This window comes from Peromyscus leucopus, chromosome 19 (genome assembly GCF_004664715.2).
Source record: "Peromyscus leucopus breed LL Stock chromosome 19, UCI_PerLeu_2.1, whole genome shotgun sequence".
Classification (NCBI taxonomy): Eukaryota; Metazoa; Chordata; class Mammalia; order Rodentia; family Cricetidae; genus Peromyscus; species Peromyscus leucopus.
The window spans coordinates 81,179,465-81,197,912 of record NC_051079.1 but is presented as its reverse complement, the minus strand read 5'-3'; positions in this window follow the sequence as shown (position 1 = coordinate 81,197,912).

The following is an 18,448-nucleotide window of genomic DNA, read 5'->3' as shown; positions in this document are numbered from 1 at the left end:
GCCCAGATCAACAGGTGTCAGAGGAAAACAATATCAGCAACTGGGCTGTAGACCATTTTTGTGATATTTTGTCAAAGAATAATGTGGCTGCTTTCTGCCTTTGTCCAAAGAATCTGTATGAGGCCTACTTGAAGAGTTTTTTGACTAATTTCATTGGTAGAGATGTAAAGACATCCTAATATTGACCCTGTCATGTGCTTACTAGTGACCACTCTTATTCTGGTCTATGATAGGAAAGAGCAAGCAGGGCAAAATGAAATATAAAATGTACAGTTTGAGGAGAAAATGAGCTCTAGAAAATATAATGTTGGAGCCAAGTCTTGTGGTCAAAGTGATGAGAAGTTTAAAGAAAGGCTTGATACAAAGTGGAACAAAGGGAGAGGTGACCTCAGGGCAGGACCCCACCAAGCTAATTCTGCAATTTATGAAAAGAAAAGGCTGTTCCTAAAGAGTAGCAACAAACCATAGTTTATGCAAATGTAAATCAAGGAGGGAGCCAGGTTCCAGACCCAGCAAGCAGTCAAACGTGGTAGCATTATCCATGTGGTTCTGGATTTAGAGTCATGAAGGGTACAGGAGTAAAGGGTTGTAGAATCTTTCTATGAGGTTGAGGAAAACTGCTAAGGCCAGGCATGTGGCAGGGAAGTCCCCGAAGGCCCGCCGAGGCCATTGCATAAAGCTGTGAAAGCAAAGCCTGGATTATTGGAGACCCCTGGATGTTAGAGGTGCCGGCACCTGGGAGGTCTGCCAGGAAGAAATAAATGTAGATAGAAAAAGCAGCCCAAGGAACTCAGTTTTGTAGTCAGCAAAGCAGTAAGGGCACAGCCATGTGAGCCCCATGGTTTCAAACACAGAGCGACAGCATTTGCAGTTTGCCTGGCTGGATTTCAGTCTTCCTTTTGGTCTAGTGTTTCACTCACTTTGTGGCCTGTTTTCCCTTTTGGAATGGTGATTTACATCCAGTGCCATTGTATATTGGAGGGATGTAATTTTCTGCTTGATATTACAGGAGATTACAATTAAGAGATTGTCTTGAGTCTCAGAAGAGACTTTGGACTTTGAAACAGTGTTGAGACTGAAAAACTTGGGGACTTTTGAAGTTGGACTGAATACATTTTGAATTATGATATGGCTACAAGCCTATGGGGCGAGGGGCCAGGAGCGAATGTGGTAGTTTGAATGAGAATGGTCCCCATAGGTGTATGTAGTGAATGCTTGGTTCGTAGGTGATAGAACTGTTTGGAAAGGTTAGGAGGTATGTCACTGGTGGGGACTGAGCTATGTGGCTGGTCACTGAGACGCTCACCCGATCCTTTTCCTGGGGTGTTGAGTTGCTCTGTGTGCTGGAGCCAGAGAAAGCTTAAAAGCAAGGCATGTCTGTGTGGTGTTTGATATTAATATTTAAGGTGTAAAATATAACACTTTGTAACTGTTCTTACTGGTTTGAGGTCATGCAAGGACATGAAGGAAGACCTTTCAACAATAAGCTGGGTACACACTCACCTATTCCAAGGGCCAGTGCCAACCATAAGCCGAGCAGCTCCTACCACAGGAGGCAAGGCCTTTCTCTAGCTGACCACCCAAGACTGCAGGCTAGTGACAACTTTAAAGTGGTAGCCTTTCTTTGTACCTTAAACCACATGGTATTTTCACTTCTGCATTTTCCCTACAATTCTCTCATTAACCACAAAGGCAGAGTGAGAGCTTACATTTCTTATTTTCCGTCAGCCCGTGGTCTCACTGTCACACATAGACATGGAGACTGGTGGAGAACCTGGTCAGTGATTCAAGTGACTTCAGGTCCTCTTTCCATGGACCACATCACATCATTTGCTCAGAGAATCAAGGAGTGTCTAGGAAGATCTTCCTGAAGGAGCCTTGGAAATACCTCTTAGCTCTCTGGTTTCAAAACCAGTACATTCAAGAAGAATAAAAGCTGAGATTTAACTCAACAAAAACAAAATCGATTCCAAGAGGAAAGGTGAGACCTGGCTTCAGAACTATGCTGGAGTGGCTTATATGGTTTTGTGGGACATGGCCAAGAATATCTTCCTCAATCCTTAAGGGCACTGCTAGGGACTTGAATACCACACCACATAGGATGCTTCTTTCTTAGCATCCGTTGTATTAGTTACAGTCTATGAATTTATCTCTTTTAACAATCCTGCCTGAAGGCTGTCATACTTGAATTGTTAGGTACTTAGAAGCACAGACGATTTGTAAGACCTGTTTTTCTCCACAACATCATTGTGGGATCAAACATTGCTTTTCTGTGTACTTGGCATGTAAAGGTCTGAAGGTAGGTAACCAGAGATTTGACTGTTTGGACTTTGTGGCACTGGCTGTTTCTCATGTCTTAACCTGCCTAGCTTTCCTCACCATGGTTATGTAAAACACATTACCTTGACTTTAAAACCATCATCCCGTTAGGGAACAGAACTGTCACCCAAGTATAAACACTGTAGCTGAAAAACATTGCTGTGGCTGAGGCTGTAGCTTGGTGTGAAGGACTTGCTTAACATGCACAAGACCCAGAGTTCTCATTTAGATGTAAATCATAATTATCAGCTCTGGTGAGATGTCTTATTAAGTCCCTGCCCCACAAGCATGGGTACATCTTTCTTTGGACTACCACTTCCCAAATAATGACATGGAGACTTTTTATTAATCATGAAAGCTTAGCTTTAGCTTAGACTTGTTCCCAACTAGCTCTTAAAACTTGAATTAACCTACATATTAATCTACATTTTGTCACATGGCTCATTACCTCTCCTCAGCACCTTACATCTGACTTCCTCCAAATTCGACTAGCAATCCCCCTAACACACCGCATCCCACCCACCTTATATCCTTTCCCAGAGTTCTGATCTCTGCCCAAGAGTCCTACCTATCCTTTCTTGCCTAGCAATTGGCCGTTCATCTCTTTATTAAACCAATCAGAAGGTGGCTTAGGCAGGTGAGGTAAAACAGAGGCATCTTTACAGTGTACAAAAAGATTATCCAAATAGTCCTAAGTTTGGAATCCCAGCACCTATGTAAGGAGTTAAGTGTGATAGCATGCATCTGTAATCTTAGTCCTGGGGGAGTAGAGGCAAAAGGGTCTTTGGAACTGATAATCCACCTAGTCTAGCTTGTCAATGAGCTTGGGTTTGGTGAAAGACCATGCCTGAAAGAATAAGGTGGGATGTTGTAGAGGGAGATACCTGATGCTGATCTCTGGCCTCATATGCATGCACTCACATAGGCATGTATACCTCCACACATGCCACATATGCAGATATGCACTTACACACCTACCAGGCACATACACACACACACAAATATTTTAAAATATAAAATGAACAGTACACAGCAGACTGTAATGTAAACATGTGCATGGAAATGAACTCCTGTAAGCTAGGTTTTACACAATTGTGTGTCAAAGAAGCTAATAGGAATTTTATATCTCATATGTGTTCTTAACCATACCTAGGGCTTTGCAGCATGCCATGAAGTTTTTTTGTTTGTTTGATGGTTCATTCTATTTGATGTGGAGAACTTCTTAACATAATCTAAATTATTTTGTTGGCTTCTGACTCCAAAGAAAATTCTGTATTCTAAAAGCAAGTGTCTAGAAGATGCTTCATGTGGTGCCAAACACAAGATAGCCTTCATATTTTGCTACCACATGGAGGCTGCAGGCCAGTTAGAAAATGCAGTTATTAAGGCAGGTGACTACCTCTAGTCCTTTGCTACATGTCTTAGTCTCATCCCCCTGGACAGACCTTGACGTGTGCAGAACCAACTGATTGCCACTCATCTACACCAAGGGTGACAGTCACAGTCTGAAGTCCTGGTCACTGAGAGTTTAAATAAACGAAGCACCTGCAGGTGTGTCTATCCTCCTGACATTGTAATGCCACATTGTCGTCCATGAAGTTCAGAACCAAGACACATACAATCCAGTTACACTGCAAGAACAGATCTGATGCTTTAGGTACATTTTTGATTACTCAGTATTCATGGCCTTCCTGGGATGCATGCAGCCTGCAGGGTCCAGGATGGACACACCTCTATGGAAATAGTAACTAACTTTCTCTGCTTCTGGTGACAGAAGTCTTAAATCCATGGTATATCCTAACACAAGCAGGGCTTCTCCAGCCCTGAGCTCAGGACTGTGCCACAGAATTTTATAGGAGGCAAGATGGAGGCACAGAGGGTACCAGTTCTCAAAGATCAGACATAGTGCTGAAGCCATGGTCTAAATGAAGGTTCATGGCTCTAGAATCTGCTCTCTGTCTCTAGGCCATAGATACGAAAAGAATAATATTATCAAAAGTTTGTATTTGGAGAATTAAGGCAGATCTGTGAGGCTTCAACATAATTTTCTTATTTCCACCTAGATAGTGATCAGAATTAGGCTTCCCATGAGTCTACGTTGTACAGAAAGTGGTCCCCAGGTCATTCTATGCTATGATTAAGAGGTATGGATTATACTGACTGGATTATGATCAATTAGACTGACAGAACAGATTTGAATCTGATGTTGGTGGAGGCAAGCACACATATTTATGTGGATTCCCAGCCAAATATTTTTGCATTCAAGAAACTTTTTTGGATGGTAAATGCATTGGTTTATTTTTTTAATAGTACTTTGAGATTATAGTATAATTACATCACTTCCCCTTCCATATCCTCCCTCAAAACCCTCCTATACCTGCCCTTCCGTGTTCTCTTTCAGATTCATGGCCCCATTTTATTTAATTGTTGTTATATATTTAAAACAGGTACATGTCAACTATCATAAGTTTTCTAAGGTCTATTCATAAATATTTATTTGAAAAGTAAATAGAATAGAAATAATTAAAATCCAATTTCTTGCCACATTTAAGCACAATGTTGTCAATGCAAATTGACCCTACAAAATTAGCATAAACAACCTGAAAATGCATTACTCCAACCACACTATGCTTGTGTTAATATTCCATGATTTGAGGAAAACCAGGATGGCTCTTCATTTAGAATCAGATCGACCAGGTGATGGAGCCATGAGGTGGTCATAAAGTGTGAAGGTTAAGACGATTGGACTTGTGGGGCGTGAGCTGATTTAACTGCTTTCATTACCATGTCCCTGGAGCAGCTCTAATTTGAGCTCAAACCCTTTCACCAGCTGTCCAGATATTTCTCTTCGAGTTGTTGTACAGGGAACCCTCACTCCCAGTCTTGTCATTAGCCTTTTCTCAATGTAACCACTGCTCAGGCTGAGTGAAGGGGCAGTGAGCTTAGAGATGGGTCTCAGCTGTTGGCATGCAGAAGTCTGCCTGTCTCTCAGCATCAAGGATTTCAGCAGGCAAACCCAGCCAGCCATTCCCAGTTACAGTAAGTGTTCATCTGTTTATTCAAACAGAATGCATTGACTCCCAAATGCAGACCAGACATGGGAAGAAAAGTCAGCATCAGCGATGCCCAGGAAATTACCTAATTACACACACACTATATATATTTAAATGTTCATGTCTCTGAGCAGTCAATAGGACAAGGAGTTGAGCTTGTAAAGTACTATTCATGGACACCGTTGTTCCACAAGCCCAGCAGGGGAGCTGTCCAATTCTGTGCCTTTACTCTTTGAATACACTAGGATTCTGCCGAATCGCCATAACTGAGTTATAGCCATCATCCATATATTAGATTCCGGCCTGAGCCCTGCCAAGTCTAAGTAATAGATTGAAAAATACAATTATTGCTTACCTACAGAATTCCTTTGCTTGGGAGGTAAGGCATATATATCAGAGAAGTTGTTGTGTATTTTTCCCCAGGCCTATTCAATAAATGAGCATTACGCCAGGATCCTTACACGGAGTATCTCTGAAATGGGTTTTGTATTGATTTTTGTAACTACCCTGTTAGATGACGTTATCCCTTAGTGTGTCGGGTCTAGGCTGGTCCGCCCGGAGCAGGTCATTGAGGTGATAACTGTCATTTGGAGGACAGAAAAGCAATCATGGCTTTTTCATTACTTACTGTTTTCCCCCTGCGAGGGTGGGATCACTTGACATATTATGGCTCCTGTGATTTAGGCTGCATTTTGAAATTAAGTGCCAGAATATCACACTGTGGGTTTAGAAACATTAGTTTGATGTCAGAAAACCATGGGACCTGTGAGTCACTCACATCTGCGACCCCTACAGAATTATTAGGATATTTGGGGAAAGGAGGCAGTAACTGGAGAAGCAAACATGTCATAATTGTTTTTGGAAATGGGCACATGCAAATCAGAGCACACCCAGTGAATCAATTCCCTCTATTTAATTAAAAAAAAATGTAACTGTTGCTAAGAACAAAGAAACTAAAAATTACTTATCATCAACATAAAGCAAACTAAGAAATTCTAGTATGTAAAAGTGGCCATTCTTAAATTTGCACCCATTTTATGAATTTTCCTGTTAAGTCTAGTTGGATTGTGTAAAAAAAATTACAAGAACTAGAAATGTTTCACTGAGATTTTAAGGAGTCAGTGGCATGGAGGCAGCACAAATGCCGCATATCTTCCTGTGGGCCATGGTACTTTGCATCGTTCAGTTATGTGTTCTGGTCTCTTCAAGGCTCTCTCAACAACCTCCTTCATCCCAATGCTGATGCTGAGAGGTCAGTTAGCTGTGAATGCAAAAGTCCCTCCATGGTGACACCGTAGAGACTCATGACATGCCATTTCTCTGGTTCCCTGGGAGAAATCAAACACTCACACCCTCTCCCACCACAGGGCTGACCAGGATCACCAGTGCTCTCCCAAAGCTTGTTCTTCTATATTTGCAAAATCTTCTCACAGTTGGATACCCATCTCATCCACAGCATCCTCTAGGGGCTCCTCCTGTCAGCTAGGAGAGTAGTCCTCCCTCCTCTTTGGCTGGCTTTCCTCAGTGCAGAATGGAGGTGAATTATCCCATGATCACATAGAGACGTTTGTTCAGTATTAAATGGGCAGTTTCCATGCTTCAGTTATTTCTCTTTTCCAAGCCACCAACAAGGAGTTTAAACAAAGATGCTAGGATGCTCTGAAGACATTTCTGCCCAGAAAGTCATACACTGGACCCTGATCCTCCAGGTGATGGCAGTAGGTGCTTGAGTCTTTAGGAACCAATTAGGTCACTATAGCAGGGCCCTGTCAGTGGGATTAGTGACTTCACATAAGTAGTTACTAAGAATGTCACAGCTGTAGACTTTCTCACTACTGCATCAAATTGTATGCAGTAGTTAAGTGCAATCTTCTGTAGATGTTATACCCCAAAGCAATGACTTAGGAAAAAATGAAACCAGGTTCATATAGTGACTATTGACATGATTTTAGCTGAAAACCACCTTTTAAAAGATTTTTTCACTACTTTTTAAATTTATGCATATGCTTGGCTTGTGTCTGTGGGAGTTTATGTGCACCATGTCCTTTTATGACCAGAAGAGGGTCTCCAACCCCTGGAACTTCTGTTATAGGCTGCCAGATGTGAGTTCTGACAACAACATCTGGAAGCAGCAAGTGCTCCTAACTGTTAGAACCATCTCTTTAACCCCTGAAGTAATATTTTAAAAAGACTGATCATTCCTATAGTCATTTTGAAGCAAAGAAGTGGCAATTTTGCTTTATCTATGCTGTGAATTGGAACATTGCATCCTTATAGAGGGTTTAAGCAGAATGACTTGACAGTATCTTTCAAATCTGAATCTAAGGTACCTTATCATTAGTAATGAGCTAATGCCTAGACTAAAGATAAAAGGAAGTGTGTGTTCTGGCTGAGTCTTTAGAACCACACCTTACCATGTGTACTCTACTCTATCCCAAGGATTTATTGATGTTTCTAAATCATCCCAAGGGATGAATTCAGCCACAAATTTGTACATGAATAGATGATGTCCGAAGCTCTAAAATCCCAAGTAAGGCTCTCACAGAAATTATCGTTTCTTTTCAAGCATGTTGTGTGATGCAGTTTCTTTTCTTTGAACGAATGTGCACATTTCACACGTTTCCACTGAATTAACAAAAGTCTGGTTAACCTAACTATGTGCTTCAAAGATGGGTTTCAGAAGCATATCCAAGTCACACAGAATTTGTACTTTGTATCTCAGGAGTTAAAAGCACACTCTGGCTCAGAGTGTACCCTAATTTATAGTGAGCATTTTGTGAGGATCAGCCTTCGCTATTGATCCTTTGTCCCAGGGAAACCCCAGGCTTGGGTCTGTGTGATTCTCCTCACAAAGGCCTGCTCAGCCATATTAAGCCACCAAGTGTCACTCTCCATGGCTTTTCTTAATTGGTCCATCTTCATCTGAGAGTGTAAAAGGACTTTAAATAGCTTTTTGTGAACAGAAAGCAGGGCAAGGAAAGATTATAGCAAATCTCACCGTTGGCATTGTTAAATGTAGTCTGTCTTCATAAAAAATGGGATTGACATTGAAGGAAGCTTTTGAACTTGGCAGACTGTAAGTTTTTGCATTAGCCACAAATGCTATTAGAATGAGTACATAGCTAAACCTCTCATGATCTTTGAAAACTTTCAGGGCATCTTTGAGAAACTGACTTCCCAGTCTACACTTAATGCAATGAGTTAGGAAGAGAACTATTTTTCATAGACTGCAATTGTTAATGAGGTGAAGTCTTCCAATGTAGAGAAACAAGAAGCTCAGAAAATTGTCTCCCCAAGCCCCATGAAATGAATAGGATAAAACTGTTAGAAATATTAAGAATCTAGTATATTGGTAAGTATATAGGAATGGAGGGTCTCCAACCCCTGGAACTTCTGTTATAGGCTGCCAGATGTGAGTTCTGACAACAACATCTGGAAGCAGCAAGTGCTCCTAACTGTTAATGGATAAACAGGTAAACAGGGGAAATGGAAATGGATAAACAGGTAAATAGGAAAGTTATCCAAACATGGATAAGAACAGCAAAACTCTCTCTATACTCCCTGACTTGGTTCACAGTCAATCATTGATCCCTCAGCATAGAGCTTCCTTAGAGTGATGAATGATTTCCAGATCTATGTGGCACATAGAAGCTTCATTTGATACCCACAATTGTGCCTGAACAGCAGTACTCACAGTGACAAATGGACAGGAAAGACCAATGCTCTGGGTTGTCCAAAGTTAAAGTTCTGATTGAGATAAACAGCAAGTCAGAAGCCTTGTCAACCTTCAACAGAGCTCAGGGGTCAGTATGGGACAGCAGGCATCTGTGTGTTCCATGTGACCTCAGTAGCCATATGGCTGTGGACATACACACTGAGGTGGGACAGACAGAGCCCCAGCTAGCCATGTCCCTCTATTCGAACCTGAGCTGCTGTTTATTCATCAAGAAGAAAGAGATGCTGGCCAGGTCCACACAACCTAATTTAAAAGTGCCCTTCAAATGACGCACAGTTTCATCAGTTCTCAGATGAAACACTGCTGGCTCAGAGTGTTTGGGATAGCATTGGATGACCATAAGTTCTGCTGATCTGACTTGACCCCTAGGAAGCCAAGAGAAAAATTTAAACAGGAACAAAAAAATGGCAGAGCTATCGTGATGAATACTGCTGAAAAGAAATTTTACAGTAAAAATTTGAACATGATACCGATTGAGAAAACGACAGCACCTGTGATGCTGTAGGGTGAAGACCAAGGAGAATTAAGGATCCAGACTTATTACAGTGTACCTAAAACTATGTGATTGTCAGCAGAATAAAGAAAATGAGAAGAAGAAGAACGTATGTGTACATATGGGTGTGTGTCTGTATAATACATACTTCACACACACACACACACACACACACACACACACACATGCAACTTGTGAGTCCATTTAGTGTTCCTTGCATGCATATTTTACTGCTGAGGACTTGGGATTGATTAACCATCTAGATAGCTCATTCCCGAGGAACACTAATTCTCTCTGAGCAATCTTTAATTGCCTGTAGCACTTTATCTAGGAATCAGGTCCCACAAAGAGTCTCTCATCCATGTTGGCATGGCAACTAGTTGTTATGAATTTTTTAGGTCTTTTTTAAGTAGTCACATTGTTGGGATGTCATGAGTGTAGATTTCCTGTCATATCTACAAGATACAATCTTACAACAGAGTTCCTGGTCCTCTGGCTCTTAAAATCTTCCCAGCCCTTCTTCCATGCACTCCCTGAGCCTTAGATGCAGGTGTTGATTTGTAGATTTATCAGCAAAGGTTGAGTATTGCACAGCCAGTGTCATCGGCATGCTGAACAATCCTCGCTTTTCATATCGGTCTCTGAGAAGGTAAATCCCTTTGGTTGAAGCCATCACTGACTTTGGACATAAGACTTGGAAGTTTTGAGTTGTAACAAACCTAGTAACTCCTCCCTGAGCATCAGCCTTCATAGTGCTGGAAGGTGAGGTGCAAGGTGAAAGGTACACAATGGCACTGTCCAGTTGTGGCACCTATGATCCACACAAATGACCAGCAACACCAGATATCCTCAATTCTGCAACAGTAGCACTTGTATCTGCGGGCTAACCAATAGCTCTCTAAGTGGACTTATAGCCATCTCCCCAGGACTATGAGGTCATGGATCTTAGGGGAAAAACTACTACCACAACTTCACTAAAGTAGCAAAATTTCTCACGCATGCTCGATACTCAGACTTACACCTACAGATGAGTAGCTCTCATTGCTCATCAATGACCCCTCCTTCTGCAGCATTTTGGTTAAGTTTTTACAACAAAGAGAGACTCTTTTTGTTAAAGAAAAAGTATTTCAAGAATGAATGAACCATATAAAATGTTAATAAAGAATTCAAATTCTGGAAAAGGACATTACTATATATACTGCAATGTTCAAAATTATAGTACACTCGAGGAACCAAAAAAAAAAAAAATCAAGGATGTTCAGGATACATTAGTAACACCAGTAACTGAAAGAAAAACCAAGCAGAAAAATTAAAGGAGTTGAAGAGATCAGAGTGGCATGTGTGTACAGTGGGGATTCCAGAGGGAGAGAAGAGAGATAAGCAATGATATTAGGCAGAAAAGATCAGCTTTGTCTAAGATGAGGCCATACCAGGTACACTAAGGTCAAACTGCAAGAAACAAGATACATAGAAGGTCTGGACTCTGGCATCAGATAAACAACACACAAGCAGGTGTCCCATTATGAGTTAACATTTAGCTACTCGCCAGGGATAAAGGAGACCAAGAGACAGTGAGATGATCCATCCATAGAGATAAAGGACCATAATATTGCATCATGTGAAAAATCCTATGTCCACAAAATACCCTTCAGAAGTCAAGAACTTAATCTGGGATCTGTAGAGTTTGACAAAACAGAGCTAACAATGCAACAAATTGTACTGAGGCTGCAGGAATGAACCCCTGGGGATAAGGACATTGCAGTAAGGAAAACGAAATGAGAAGAGAGCTCACCCGTGTGGAGGCTCTTGAAGGCCACAGCTCAGGGAAACAGGTAAGCGGGAAGGTCTCTGAGTCGTGCCTGTGACCTTTCCTTACATCTACCTTTGCTCCCTTCTCATCTTAACTCCCAAAAGAATCAACGGGGGAAATTCTTCCTGGAAACTGACTCAGACTCACCTTCAGAATGAAAAAAAATAATAAATGCATGTGCTGAAATCCCAATGTCCCGATGGCTCTAAATGTGGTTGGTTAACATGTTATAATTAAATGAAGAAATTAGGCTGGACCCCAAGCCAGTAGGAATAGCAGTAACAATCCCTTTTATTGTTTGTTTGTTTGTTTTGTGTGTGTATTTGGACACAGATGGACATGGAGAGACAGAGATAACACTAGGTAAAGATGCTGTGGGTTCTGGAAGCTAAGGAACCCCAGTCATTGCATCAGAAAGAAGAAGGCAGGCAAGAAACATGTCTGCAAACCTGCCAGACCTTGACCCCATACTTTATTCCTGAGAACTGAGTCAATGCATCTGTGCTATTTAGGGTGTCTAACAGGTCCAGAAACTATGCAGGTGTTGTGACCTTGTTTTTTTTTTTTGTTGCTGTTTGTTTGGTTTGGTTTTAAAATCCAAGACATCAGATCATGATTACCGTCTTCCTGTGCAACAGCGGCTTCATTGCACGATGCTTTGTAGAAAAGACTGCGTCTCCCACTTCCCACATCTCCCTTCCTTCAGTGTCTAACTCTGAAGTTATACTTCATGATATCGACCTTTATTAAATTTCAATGGCATTTTAAAAAATGCTTGTGGCAGCCTATTTAAGGAGTCTTCCCAGAACACCTGAGAATGGTTCCTTTTCCTCCGTGTTGCTTTTATGAGCTGAACCCTCCCGGCTTACATCAGTCTTTACCTGTCACTTCCTTGTTGCTGTGGTAACATACCTAAGAGAAACAACTGGATGAAGAAGGGTGCATTTTGGCTCACAACTCCAGAGGTTTCACTTTGGCATAGTGGGGATGATGGGGTAGTGGAATATGTGGCAAGCTTGTTCACATGGTGGTTGATCAGGAAACCCTGTGGATACTGAAGCCAGAACCAGCATTCAAAGTCTGCTCCTCCTGGTCTGCAATTGCTGGGCATGCCAGACCTCCTAAATGGTGCACACTTTTCACACTGGTTTCACCAAATGAGGAGCCAGCATAGAGATATGAGCCTCTGGGAATATTCCAGGGTCAAACTTTAGCTTCTGTGCTAAAATTGCTTGAAAAAACTCCCTTGAGGCTTTGGAAAGGAAGTTAAATATTGTCACCTGTACCTGTATTCCCAGAGACTTGGTAATTGTGGGACTGAGCAAGGCTCCCAGTGATTGGGAGGAAAGAATCTTGGCTGACTGTTACCCCTGCTTGGATTCTGTTCCTTTTAACTGTATTGCCCAGGATTATATACTTATTCGTAAATACTTCCTTCAAGTGCCTTCATGGAGTATGTCATATTCCGGATTTATTTTTTACTTCAATATGTTGTTTTCTATACTTAGTTTTAAAAGGTTGAATAAGGAGGCATCACTACAGCTGGATCACATAAACCAGGCTATGGATATACTGGTGGTTGTTGACACCAGAGTGAAGAGTGTCACATGTACAAAACTGACTGAGGACTAGACTGCCCATCATGACACCCACAGACCCATGATGCATCCTGAGGACTTACACAGACCTGCCCCTGGGCTGCGGCACTCCACATATGCCTAGCCCAGCCAGCTGTGTACCATGTTGCCCTGTTGCAGGATTAGGGAATGTCTCAAAAGTCGTGGTGAAGGATTTTGATCTTTGTCTGATTTCTTCCCCATGGAGTCTCAGATTGTCACTGAGTATTTCCTCATCGTGACTGATGCTAAGTCAAAGGGATGAGGAGTCTCCAAAATATTATTTTGTGAGTGTTTTATTTACTCGTGAATCTTTAATCTATGATTCTTTTTGATACTCTAAAGAGGGGGGAAACAACAACAAGAAGAAGAACCCGCTCTTCTGTGGTCTCTAAAGCAGCAATAACACCGGACGATGTCCCCCTCACAATGGCAGACTTACTGCTGCACTTTTCCTGCCTTGGGGTTTTCTTTGAAAGAACAGGGAGCTAATTCCCACCTGCAAACAAGTGCCCCACTGGGACGTGAGAGGGCATGTTTCCTTGTTCAATGTGTGTGCACATACATACTATTATCAGTTACCAAATTAAAAATCAAGGTGGCTACTCATGTAGACTTACCCATGATGGCCCTCTAACTGCACCATGAAGCTTGGGATGAGGTAATTAGATCCACACCAAGATCTTGATAATTCACTTGCTAAAAGAAGCTAGAAAAGGGACTACAGAAAAATATAACTACTTTCTTTCAAGAAGGAGGTCACGTTTGCAAAAAAAAAAAAATTACAAAAGCTATAAATGCAAAAGTATAAGTAATGCTGATTTGTGAACAATATCATAGTAACAGACCAGAAATATAGGCATACATATACATATGGCCACACATGGGCACACACACATATACATGTGCATACATATGTACACACATATGCACACATATGAGCTCTAGTGCACACACACACACACACACACACACACACACACACACACACACCCCTTAGAAGTTCAGACAGGGCCAAAAATCTCATTTGTTAGCATGTATTTGTTAAAACAATGAGGCCTCCATTTTTCACTCAGGCACTCCGCTGGGATTCTTTAGTCCACAGGATGATCCTAATTGAATTTTCCCTGTCTAAATGGAGTCTGCCCTGAAGTGAACTTGCTTTGAACATGATGACAGGGTGGGCCATCTCCCAGCTTCTGCTCCTAGACCCTGGCCCTCCTTCTATTACCTCCATTATCTAAACAAATAACCCTGGACAAATCGATTTACATTAATCCAACCTTGTGGTCCACAACTCCCCAGCTCCACCAGGACGTCTCAATCAAGATTCAAATGAATTTGCATCAACATTATGCTATGAAGGGACTTAATCTCCTGTTTAAAACTTGGGTCCATTGAACATTATCTTCAAGTAAAACCTTTTAATAAAACCCCAGAAACCTAAGTGGATAAAAAGCATAGAGATCATATGAAATTATGGCTTCTTTATGATGAAGAATAATATTCAGAATTTGTGAAGAAATAAACCAAAGGAGGAAAATTACACCCTGCCTTTGTCATAGCCATGTTCACATTAAAAGCAACCCTTTGGACTGCTGGTGACCTCCTGCCACATGCTGATGTCAAAGACCTCTGGAGCTTAACACATGAACACTTCCCAGGGACTCTCCAACATACAGTGTGGAAACAGCCACTTCCTGCCTTTCCCACTTCCACGTTCTCTCTGTCCCAAGCTTCACTGTCGGATTTGCCTTGGCTTCATGATGGACAGGTATTTGGGGGTTTCCTTAGCGACCCCTCACAAGATTTGCCTGAACCACATGCATCTTACCACCCCAACAGCTTATACTTATAAGGAGCAAGTGTAGACCAAATTTGCTAAGCTCGACCTACATCGCCAGCCCTTTACATATACAGCCAAGGGAAGGAAGCACAGACTGCTGGTCAGCCAATGATTTGGGAAGGGATACTCAAAGGCAACCATCTGACATTGGGGAAACCATACACCAAAGAAAAAGTCCTTTATCGGCCTCAGCCTCTCAGTCACCAACCCTGGTGGTCTATCCCATGCTCATCTTGTGTAGTGATTGACAAGGAGGACTCTATGTAAGAAAAGCTGACTGGCAAGTCAGAAGCACTAGTGACTTCCAGAAAAGTAAAGTAAAGTTTTGGGGAAAGATCTTACCCTACTTGAGATCTCAAAGCTCCAGAGAAACAAGAGTTTTTATAGGTATCCAGAGCATCCAGACTACTCTTTGGAACATTCAGACCTCCTGAAAGGGGCTGTCCAGCCTCGGTTCCTTGCTTCCTTGGTGGGAATATGTTCTGCTTTGCTGCTGTATTCTAGATTCTGCACATTCATAGAGAAAGAATGAGTGCAGAACTTGGAAGGCTGGAAGGTAGACAAACCACAAGACTTGTATTTAAAGGGTTTCCATCACTTACAACAACAACAAAACAGTTCAGATAATCAACTGTTGGGTGTGGCATTAGATGATTTATATACCACTCATTCTTTACTTATTGCAAGAACTGTCTAAGTCAAATGGAAATGTATTCAGCTGACATTTAGAATGATGCAAACATGTGCAATAAGGAGACTTTCCCACACTCACTCAGCTGACATACTGATGGTGTGAATTTGACCATGATCTTTCTGACTACGAAGTGTTTACTTTGACTTCTATGTTCCCTACTTCTTAGTGATTGTTCTGTCAGGAATAGAGACAGACATGTTTGCAACTTGCCACAATGCCAGGCTTTTAAACTGAAGTTCACCAGCTATATTGGTTTTATTGGCTGCACCAAATAGTTCTGATTTACCTTGATAGTTAGTGTCATGGATCCTTTTATTCTGAACTGAATTACCAGTATTAACTATGATATATGCTACAGGTACTTGGGGGAGATAAGATAAAATCCACCTGGACAGTGGCTAGAGGCCCAAAATCCCAGCTACCAAGACATAAGTCACAGAAGCCATGCCTAGGCCAGGGTGTGTACACACCCATTGTAATTCTGCTGGTCATGTCAAACAGTGTTGATAATTCTAAGCTGAAATTCTGGGGACAATCTGGTCTTCTTTAGCTGTTGGCCAACATACATAGTACTTGGTTCCATGACAATCTAAGAGGGGCCATTAACATTGCAGTGTCCCTCTCTTTATGGGGTGAATGTCATACCCATCATTAGTCTAATGTACTTGGTACTTGGTATGTTCTTGGACATTGTTGATAGATACGAGGCTTTGAGGCTTTGCCCTGCCCGTGTGTGTGTGTGTGTGTGTGTGTGTGTGTGTGTGTGTGTGTGTGTAGTTGCACATATGTGTGTGCATTCATATGTGAGGAAGAGTGCAATTGGGGCTGCTGTTCTCAGATGTCTGTCTTGTCTCTTTGTTGTTTTGTTTTTGAGACAGCATCTGTACTAGAATAGAACATGACCAGTGATTTTGCTGACAGGAGTCAGTCCCAGTGACCTTCCTATCTCCACCTTTTCTGCTTTGGGTTTACATATGGAAAACTCATGATGTCTGGCTTTTAAAGATACTTTCTGGGGATCAAACTTAGGTCCCCAAGCATATGAGGCAAATGCTTTACAGACTGAGCTATCTGCCTGCCCTGCTAGTATGGTTTTAATACCCCTGTGTGCCCTTGTGTTCCCAGCCTACTTCCAGGGGTACAGAGGTGGCACCTATTCACCTTTAGAACGTTATCAGTCTGTCTCATGGCTGGGCTGCTGCTAACAGGTGGTGGTGTCTACATGCACAAATGAGATACAGAGTCACTCTGCCTCAGTGCTTGACTCAAAATGCAGTTAGAAAAATGAAGTTGCTCAGGTGGAGACACAGACTGAAAGCCATTATTTCACACAACTTAGAGCAGGCCTGGTTTGATCTCTAAATGCTCCCTCTCTCCGGACAAACCTAAGAGAAAAGGAGCCAGTTCCACTGGGCACTGGTGGCACATGCTTTTTATCTCAGCTCTTGGGAGGCAGAGACAGGAAGATCTCTGTGAGTTCAAGGCCAGCTTGGTCTACAGAGTGAGATACAGGACAGGAACCAAAACTACATAGAGAAACCCTGTCTCAAAAAACCAAAACAAACAAACAAACAAAAAAATAGGAGCCAGCTCCCTTTCAGTGAGACCTCAGTGCTGGAAGAATTTATAGAGCCAGTAGCTGTGGGGTGTGGAGGAAGCCCTTCCTCTGTGAATGAAGAAGCAGGGTGCGTATTTGTATTGTTGACATGGGCATGAAGACCCCTAGCCTCAACTGATGGTAAAGTCTCATCTCCTCAGGTAAGTATCAGAGGGAAATGGCAAAGCCTTCCTCTGATCTGTGTGTGGATGCTGATGATGTGTGCAGAAAACGTCCACCATAGCTTTCTCTTCCTGGTTATTTATAGTCTGAAGACAGCTCCTTTACAGAGATGATTCTTACCAAGATGAGCTAAATCTACCTCCTTGTTTATCTGTGTAATAACCCTGCCTCCTTATTTATCTATATGCCATAACTCCAACTCCTTGATCAGCTCTGTGTAATAACCCCACCTCCCTGTTCAATTTCATGTCATGAACACACCTAGTTTCTGAGGCTCTGAGGCACCTCCATCAGAGAACCCAGTCCACGCAATCCTCATTCTTCTCCCCATCACTCTGCGTGTGTATGTGTATGTATGTATTTGTATAGTGTGTCTATGTACATCTGTATATGTATGTATGTATATATATGCATATGTGTATATGTTTGTATACATGTATGTGTGTATATGTACATATGTGTGTATGTGTGTGTGTGTGTGTGTGTGTGTGTGTGTGTACATGGTAGGTCACAATTCATAGTTTTAGCAGTATTTTAAGTTCAGTATCATTGAGAAGTCCATTGGGAGTATGAAAACATTTCCACCATCATAGCTACCTGTATGAAGATTCTGTCACTCCCTTGCCTGTCATGATTTATTGGCTATTGCTTGTCAACTATCATAGAGTATGACTTTAATGGCTGCAGTTTATGTAGAGCTGCGTGTACCATTTTTACTACCCAAGGACTCTCCATCCAGATGGGAGGGGTGATCGACGGGCCTCATGCCTCTGTTCTCTGACACCAGTGGAGGAAGAACCAGACTTTGTATTACAGTGCCCTGCTCTTCGTGACCCCTCTAGGCCCTTGACTCCTTATCTCCGTGATAAACACACTCATGCTTTCTAAACAGGGTCCTGAACAGATCTCAAAGGCCAGGTTCCACTGAGTAAAGTGGCCAAGAGGTACGAGGAGGTCCCCCATGGTCACCTCCTGGGGTGGGTTGTGTCCTTTGAGTGACTCTTAGAAGTGGATGGAGCAGAGGCTGAAAGGCCTGAAAGTGGAAGAGAGTGACTAGAGGCACCATTAGCCACCCCACCCCCACCCCCGTAGGGGGGCAGA